The sequence below is a fragment of the Bubalus kerabau genome, chromosome 4, assembly GCF_029407905.1.
Source record: "Bubalus kerabau isolate K-KA32 ecotype Philippines breed swamp buffalo chromosome 4, PCC_UOA_SB_1v2, whole genome shotgun sequence".
In the NCBI taxonomy this organism is placed as follows: Eukaryota; Metazoa; Chordata; class Mammalia; order Artiodactyla; family Bovidae; genus Bubalus; species Bubalus kerabau.
Genome location: NC_073627.1, coordinates 2,046,577 through 2,054,777, shown reverse-complemented (window position 1 = coordinate 2,054,777; position 8,201 = coordinate 2,046,577). Strand labels below are relative to the sequence as shown.

General features: G+C 49.4%; 1 protein-coding gene across 3 annotated transcripts in view; it reads right to left on the bottom strand.

The window, feature by feature from the left end:
- Positions 1-6,519, bottom strand: part of ARSG (arylsulfatase G) — a 103,065-nt gene extending 96,546 nt beyond the window's left edge. For all 3 annotated transcript variants that reach the window (XM_055574973.1, XM_055574975.1, XM_055574976.1), the window contains exon 1: positions 6,191-6,519. The gene's annotated coding sequence lies outside the window, so the exon portion shown is untranslated. The remainder of the gene's footprint in view (positions 1-6,190) is intronic.
- Between the last annotated feature and the right edge of the window lie 1,682 nt (positions 6,520-8,201).

Sequence of the window (8,201 nt, the reverse complement as noted above, 5' to 3'; positions counted from 1 at the left end):
AGGTAGATGAGTCTGGAGCCTGTTACACAGTGAAGTCAGAGAAACACCAATACAGTATATTAACACAAATACATGGAATTTAGAAAATCAGTAACAACGATCCTATTGCAAGGCAGCAAGATAGACACAGATGTAAGGAACAGACTTTTGGACTCTGGGGGAGAAGGCGAGAGAGGGACGATTTGATAGAACAGCAACTGAAACATGTTTATTACCATATGTAAAACAGATGACCAGTGCAAGTTCGAAGCATGAAGCAGGGCACTCAAAGCCGGTGCTCTGGGACAACCCAAAGGGAAGGGATGGGGACGGAGGTGGGAGGGGGTCAGGAGGCGGGGACACGTGCACCCATGGCAGGATCATGTCCATGTGTGGCAAAACACCACAATATTATTAAGTAATCATCCTCCAATTAAATAAATTTTTAAAGAAGTTTAAATTCATGGATACTGAAATTTGAATTCCATAAACCTTCCACACACTATGAAATACTGTTTTTTTAATGACATAAAAATACAAAAACCATGCTTAGTTCGAAGGCTGGCAAGAAAAATCGGCAGTGGGTTGTGTGTGGCCTGTGGACCACGGCATCTGCGACACCATCACAGAGGTACCACCAGCAGCAGGCTGTAAACTAACAGTCCTGATGGGGAAAATGCGGAAACAGGGACAGATTTTACTTTATTGGACACCAAAAATCACTGCATTTTGTGACTGCAGCCAGGAAATTAAAAGATGCTTGCTCCCTGGGAGAAAAGCTGTGACAAACTAGACAGCGTATTAAACAGCAGAAACATCACTTTGCCAGCAAAGGTCTGTATAGTCAAGCTATGATTTTTCCAGTAGTCAATATATGGATGTGAGAGTTGGACCATAAAAAGGGCTGAGCACCAAAGAATTGATGCTTTTGAACTGTGGTGTTGGCGAAGACTCTTGAGAGTCCCTTGGACTGCAAGGAGATCAAACCAGTCCATCCTAAAGGAAATCAACCTTGAATATTCACTGGAAGGACTGATGCTGAAGCTAAAGCTCCAATACCTTGGCCACCTGATGTGAAAAGATGACTCATTGGAAAAGACCCTGATGCTGGGAAAGACTGAAGGCGGGAGGAGAAGGGGACGACAGAGGATGAGATGGTTGGATGGCATGGACACAAGTTTGAGCAAACTCCAGGAGACGGTGAAGGACAGGGAGGCCTGGCGCGCTGCAGTCCCTGGGGTCGCAGAGTCAGACACGACACAGTGACCGAACAACAACAGTCCTGACCAATGGGGAAAGGTCATCGTGGCCAAAGTGATCCTCAGGCCACAGGCGCCAGAGACAGGAGAGACCAAACAGCCGCCAGCCCGCCATCAGGCTTCATTTCCTGTGATTAGGGCGGTCTGGCTTCCACCTTGCTGACTAGATAATTTCACTACAAATATAGAGTATTTCCTTCCCCCAAATAAAATTAATCCAGTTGTAAAAATGAGTTAAGATCATGTGCTCTTTTAAGACAAATGCATCTCTGAATCAGTGTTTCCAGGCTTTTAAACAAGGTTATCAATTATGTAAATGTAGCATTTATGCTTTTTAAAAAACCTCCAGGGAATTCCCAGCTTTGTGCATTTATCTCCCCTTCCTTTAGCTTAATACCTGTTGATAAAACAGAAAATGGATTCTAACTCCAAGTTCTCATGGTCCAGTCATCCATTCAGGCCACCTAGAGATATTTATTACACCTAGACTTCTGTACTCCTTCTCAAATATTCTAAATCAGAAATGATCATAAATCCTTATTTTTAAAAGCTCCCAGATATGTTCAGTTCAGGCTCTAAGTCATGTCAGAAGTCGTGTCAGATACGGGGCTCATGAGCATGTCTAGTTTAGAAGTCGTTGCCCTTAAAATTCTAAATGGTTACGAGCATTAATTAAAACCACCATATAAAGACAATTCCAACATGGTACATGCTAATGCTCAGTCGTGTCCGACTCTTTGCGACCCCATGGATTGTAGCCCACCAGGCTCTTCTGTCCATTGGATTCTCCAGGCAAAAATACTGGGGTGGGTTGCATTTCCTTCTCCAGGGGATCTTCCTGACCTACAGACCAAACATGCGATAAGGTCTCTCCCATGAGTATACCTCCAGTGGGAAAAAAGAACCTGTCCCGGTTTCCAGATTTATCTTTAATAGGAGTCCAGTCCAACAGGTGGACGGCAGACTATTGCATAAATAAGGAAACTGGCGCCCTCTGGTGTTCAGCGTCTGTCATGACTGCCTGATGGTGCAAAACAAGGAGTGTCAAGGTCAGGAACTTAACAAAATTTCAGTTTTCATGTGAGAAAAAGTCTCACAGCCAAATCACAGTGACCACAGTGACTGCGGATCTCCTGTAGGGGAAACGGAATAGGAAAACAGATACCCCGAACACTATCTATAAAGGCTTTTAAAATAGGTACACAGGCATGCATGGCTGAGTCCCTCTGCTGTCCACCTGAAACCATCACAGCATTGTTCACTGGCTGCTCCAGTATAAAATAAAAAGCTTGAAATAAAATACAGCTCACCTGAGATTACTGGGAAAAATACAAATTGTGGCCATGAATTTATATTATTAATATTTATCTACCTTTGCAGCAACTCAAGACGACGACAGACACATGAATGAGACGAGCAACTTACCCCCTAGAATCTGACCCAGATGTTACTCTCTACGTGGGGACTCCCTTTTTAAAAAAAATAATCGTTTATTTTTATTTCTTGACCATGGTGCAGCCACGTGGGATCTTAGTTCCCTGACCGGGGACAGAACCCTGGCCCCTGCCCTGGAAGCATGGAGTCTTAACCCCTGGACTGCCTGGGAAGTCCAGGGACTCCCTCCCCAGTCCTGACTCCAGCGCTGACCTCGGGACCGTGCCGCAGCCAGCTTAACTGCCCTCAGCAGAGCCCCTGGTCCTCCTCCCCAGACCTGCTCCTTCCTCCACAGATCCTATTGACTCGGCTTTCTAACTATATCCATAGCCAGACCGTCTCTGCCACGTCCACCAGCAGCCCACAGTCAGTGTGATCTGAGCTGGAGAACTGGTCACCTCCTAGCTGGTGTGCCCACCTCCACCCCTGACCGCCTGGCCTCCCTTTTCCATAGAGAGGCCTTGCAACAATCCTTTTTAAGCGCAAGGCATACCTGATCCCATTCACAACCTACAAATCCTTAATGTGGGCTCCCCATGCCCTGCCTGGGGCTACAACTTTCTGCCTGGGTTCTGCCACGCTGCCTGCACTGCTTTGTTATTGCTCCTTGAAATCTCAGGCCTTAGTGAGTGTGGCTCCCTTTGCCTGGTCCACTCGTCCCTTACATGTGTGCACGACCCGACCCTTCCATCTGTCCCCCCGCCCCGGCCAGATGTCAGCCCCCGGGGGGCACACCTGAGCACTAAAGACACAGCACGTGTTTCTACCCCTCGGATCCACATCAGGACTCGTCTACTCGTTCTTTATCGTTAAGGGAGGTGTGATCTTTTAACTGGAGGACAGTTGCTTCACAGTACTGTTAGTTACTGCTGTGCAACAACGTGAGGCAGCTGCACATACACCCCCTCCCTCCCGAGCCTATCCCACCCCACCCCCAATCAAGGTGAAAGCGAAAGCCGCTCAGTCGTGGCCAACTCTTTGCGACCCCATGGACTATACAGTCCATGGAATTCTCCAGGCCAGAATACTGGAGTAGGTAGCCTCTCCCTACCTACTTCCCGACCCAGGAATCGAAGGATCGGGATCTTCGATCTTCCTGTCCCAGGAATCGAACTGAGGTCTCCTGCATTGCAGGTGGATTCTTTACCAACTGAGCTATCAGGAAGGCCCAATCAAGGTAGCACTTTTTTATTCACTGATACATTCCCAAGGCTTTGAAAAGGGTCTGGCATATAGTAGATGATGCTCAAAACATACAGCTGAATGGATGAATTAGTGGGTTTCTTGGTTTTCATTGACTTTTTCAAAGATGAGCCTCAAAGGGCTCCTGGTAGGGCCCTACTATGGGCAGGTCCACTCTGAGGAAGAAAATATACGTGCACCGGAGACTAAACAGTGAAAGAAAGCACCACGAGGGCAGCATCAGTCTTCTGTATATGCTGGTTCCAAGCTGAGAAGCCAACTAACCAACCAAACGGCAAAAATATTCGGGGAAAGAAAGAAAAAACACTCCAGAAAGTTCCAAAAGGCAAAATTTGAATTTCCCGCACACCTGGCAACTACTTACATAGCATTTACACTGTATTTACAACTATTTATATTGTATTAGGTATTATACGTAATCTAAGGGTGACTAAGGTATCCGGGAGCATACGCATAGGAAATACACAAATACTACACCATTTTACAGAAGGGACGTAAGCATCCATGGATTTTGGTATTGTGGGGTGGGGCAGGGGGTTGGTTCTGGAACCAGTCATCCTGCAGAGAGACGGATGCTTGGAGGGCTGTGAATGTGAACATACGCTGGTGCAGAGTTTACTCTGTGCGTGCATGCTGCTGCTACTGCTGCTAAGTCACTTCAGTTGTGTCCGACTCTGTGCGACCCCATAGACGGCAGCCCACCAAGCCCCACCGTCCCTGGGATTCTCCAGGCATACGCATTTGCCAAGTCACTGCAGCTGTGTCTGACTCTGCAATCCTATGGACTGTAGCCTGCTGGACTTAAGCCATTTTCCTGGGGCTTCCCAGGTGGTGCTAGTGGTAAAGAACCCGCCTGCCAATGCAGAGGACATTAAGAGACATGGGTTCCATCCCTGGGTCAAGAAGATCCCCTAGAAGAGGGCATGGCAACCCACTCCAGTATTCTCGCCTGGAGAATCAATCCCGTGGACAAAGGAGCCTGGTGGGCTACAGTCCAGGGTGTCGCAAAGTGTCAGACACAACTGAAATGACTTAACACGGCGCAAGCTATTTTCCAGGAGACTTTTTTCTTTCATGATGTCTCTCTCTATCGCTTTTTTTTTTTTTTTTTTGCCACACCAGGCAGGATCCTAGTTTCTAGACCAGGGACTGAACCCCGGGCCCTCCACAGTGAAAGGCTGGAGTCCGAACCACTGGACAGCCAGGGAATTCCCTCAAGGATGCTTCCTTTCCCGTGTGGTTCAACAGGGAGCAAGTAATTTTCTATGTATTGAGTCTCTCTCTCTTTGGTGTTAAAGCAAAGCACTGGGATTTCTCTGACTTTGAGCAGCCCCAGATGGTCCCACTTGAAAAGAGGTTGAAAGAAAGTTTACTCTTCCAACCTCTTCTATAAACAATCTGAAAAAGATCAGTTCAGTCTCCTGCTTGTGGTGCTGTCCTTCTTATGAGGTCATGCAGCATAGTGAAGACAAAGCAGAGCTTGGTGTGAGGGAGTTCTGGGGTCATCTCGGCTGTTGGTATAACTACACACAAGTTCACACAAGCCTGAGCTTGTTTCCACATTATCAACACTTTGCAACTTCGCTTTCCAAAACTGAAAAGGACGCAGGAAGCCCTTGGCAATGGAAAGAGAGAGTTAAAAAAAACCCATCTGTTCCAGGGAATCACAGCAGGTCCCCCAAGCACATTCATGGGGACTCCAGAAGCCTTCTTCACAGGGACCCCCAGCTTTCAGCCTATATGAACACTGTCTGCACACACTGAAGACCCCGCAACCGTTTCCTTCCCAAAGCCTCACCCTCCTGTTAACTCAACTTCAAAGGGACACCTTCCCATGCAGACAGGAAACCGGTCATAACTGAGCACAGCACTGTCCAACACAGCAGCCAGGAGCCATCGGACCTGCCCAGCGCTGGACATGCAGCCACTGGGAACCCAGACGCACCGTCCCAGCAAAATACACACGGAATTTGAAGCCTTAGTCTGAGAATATGATGTAAAGTGACATAAGTCAGACGGAGAAAGACAAGCACTGTGGGACATCACATCCGTCTGGGACCGAAGAGAGCAGAGCTGCTAAAATCAGGGAATAGAACGGTGGTTATCAGGGCTGGGGGCGGGCAGCAGGAGCGACGTGGTTCAGGGTCCAAAGTCGCAGGTAGGAGAGAATCTGTTCCAAACAGCAGCGCACAGCACCGCGATGACAAACACCGCGTAAAACATCAAACCTGCACGAGACCCGCCTCAGTTCTCCGCCCTCTCCCCCCAACACACACACGGAACGTAAACTCCCTCAGGGAGCTCGCGCGGGTCACCTGTTGATAACACGGGATGAACTGAGGACCGGAGCCACGCCGTCGCGTGAATGTCACCCGCCTCCGTCCGCACGCGCTCACGGCCTCCAGGAACGGCACAGGGGCCGGGGCCGCTCCGAGCACCCACGGGCACCGAAGAGTGGGCAGGGCTGACGCACAGAGGCCTGGCCTCGGCCGGCCGAGCCCGAGCGGACGCACTCACGGCTCCGCGCGCGGCTGCGCGCCGTCCCGCTGGGTCGGGTCCGGTCCCGCAGCGGCGACAGGCCGGGCCGGGCGCCCTGGGCGGAAGCTGCCGGGCGCTTCCTGCGCGGGGCGGGGGAGGCGAGGGCCTCGGGGGGCGGCGCGGGACCGGGATGCGGGAGCGCGCGCTCGCGGCGCGGGTATCTCGGGGGCGCGGCCGGGGTCGGGACGGCGCTCGGCCTCCCTGTGGAGTCCCCGCGGCCTGAACTTGAACCCCGCCCCTTCCGTGACCCGAGGGACACTGCCGAGTCCCTGGGCGCCGCTGGGAACGCTTCGGACTCAGTTTTCTAGAATGGTGTTCACACGGTGGAAAGTTACTTTTTTTCCTCTCAAATATCTTGTTGGCTCAGCGTTTGCAGAGCAAAAACTGCATAGGTTTTTGTCATCGAGAATCATTTTTAAAAACTACATTTATCCATAGTGTTTTAACTTTAATTGCAAGGAACAAATAGTATTGTTTAACTTAACCCTAAGAAGTGTTCCAAAAGTAAATGCAATGCATTTACACACAACTCCCAAGTGACGATCGCAGAGTAGACGCCAAAACTGCAGCTTGCGACGGGAGGGAGCAGACCTGTAACAGACCTTGTTGCTGGTCTCACGGTGCGGTCAGTGCAGACAGACACGTCTTCACGAACAACTGAAGCCCCGCCCCCTTACACATTTAGTCGAATCTGAGTTCTTTCAGGTTTGCAGCTAAAGCTGACCTACTGGACTAACACTGTGCTCACGCTGCAGGGCAGTGAAAGGAAACTGAAGGGAATGGAGAAGACCTAAAGTATTAATTCCGGGAGGAAATAAAACCCACAGCAGATCCATCAGAGTCCATGCTGCCTGGGTCCCCTTTGCAGTGTTTCTCAGAAGACCTGGTCTCTGCCCTCCAATTAGTTTTAATGACAAACCACCGTTTTCTAAATGACTAGAGGTTGACCGAGCAGAAGACTGGAGGCGAAGCCATTGATTTCGTTCTAAAATGTGCTTTAAATCGTTCTACGTAAATCATAGCAGTGCTAGGATTCAGGTGTAAAGGGGAGAAAATAAAAATTACCTTTAGTTTCACCCTCCAGGTTAAACGAGAAGTGGGAACTCCACCTGCCAGCATGCGGGTCACATGATTTGCTCTAGCTTCTAGATTTCCTGGATCCAGCACTCCGTCTGGTCTCAACTTTTTTTTTTTTTTTGGTCTCAACTTTTTAACCTGCTCCCCACTTGGACATCCAGCCCATGTTCCCAGCCTGATGTGAGCATTTCTGGCAGATGCACAGGTAACTGGCCCCACCCTGCCCCTCACTCATGTAAACATTAACACAAAGGAGTGGGAGATTACTGCAGGAATAAACCCAACTCCTGCTCTAGGCTGTAAGAAAAAGTGCCACACACACAACCGCAAGCACCATTATGTAAAATCGAAGAGCAAATCTGAGTCCATGTCGGAACGGTTTCCTTTCCTTTAACCTCTATGCTCTGCTGCTGTTGCTGCTAAGAATGCTGGGGACCTCTCAATCAGTCCAGTGGTTGAGACCACACTTTCCTGCAGGGGGCGCAGGCTCCAGCCCTGGTGAGGGAGCTCAGATCCCACATGCCCCCAAGTGCAGGCCTGTGGCCCGAAACACACAGCAAAGCCTGTTTTCAAGGCTCTGACCTTTAAAGGTGTAACACTTTTCTATTCATATAGAGGAAAAGCTGCAGAACAGAAGTAACATCTGTTGTGTTGGAGGTTTGTAAGGTGGTGATGTGACTTAACTGGACAGCTACCAGAGCAAAGGATTCG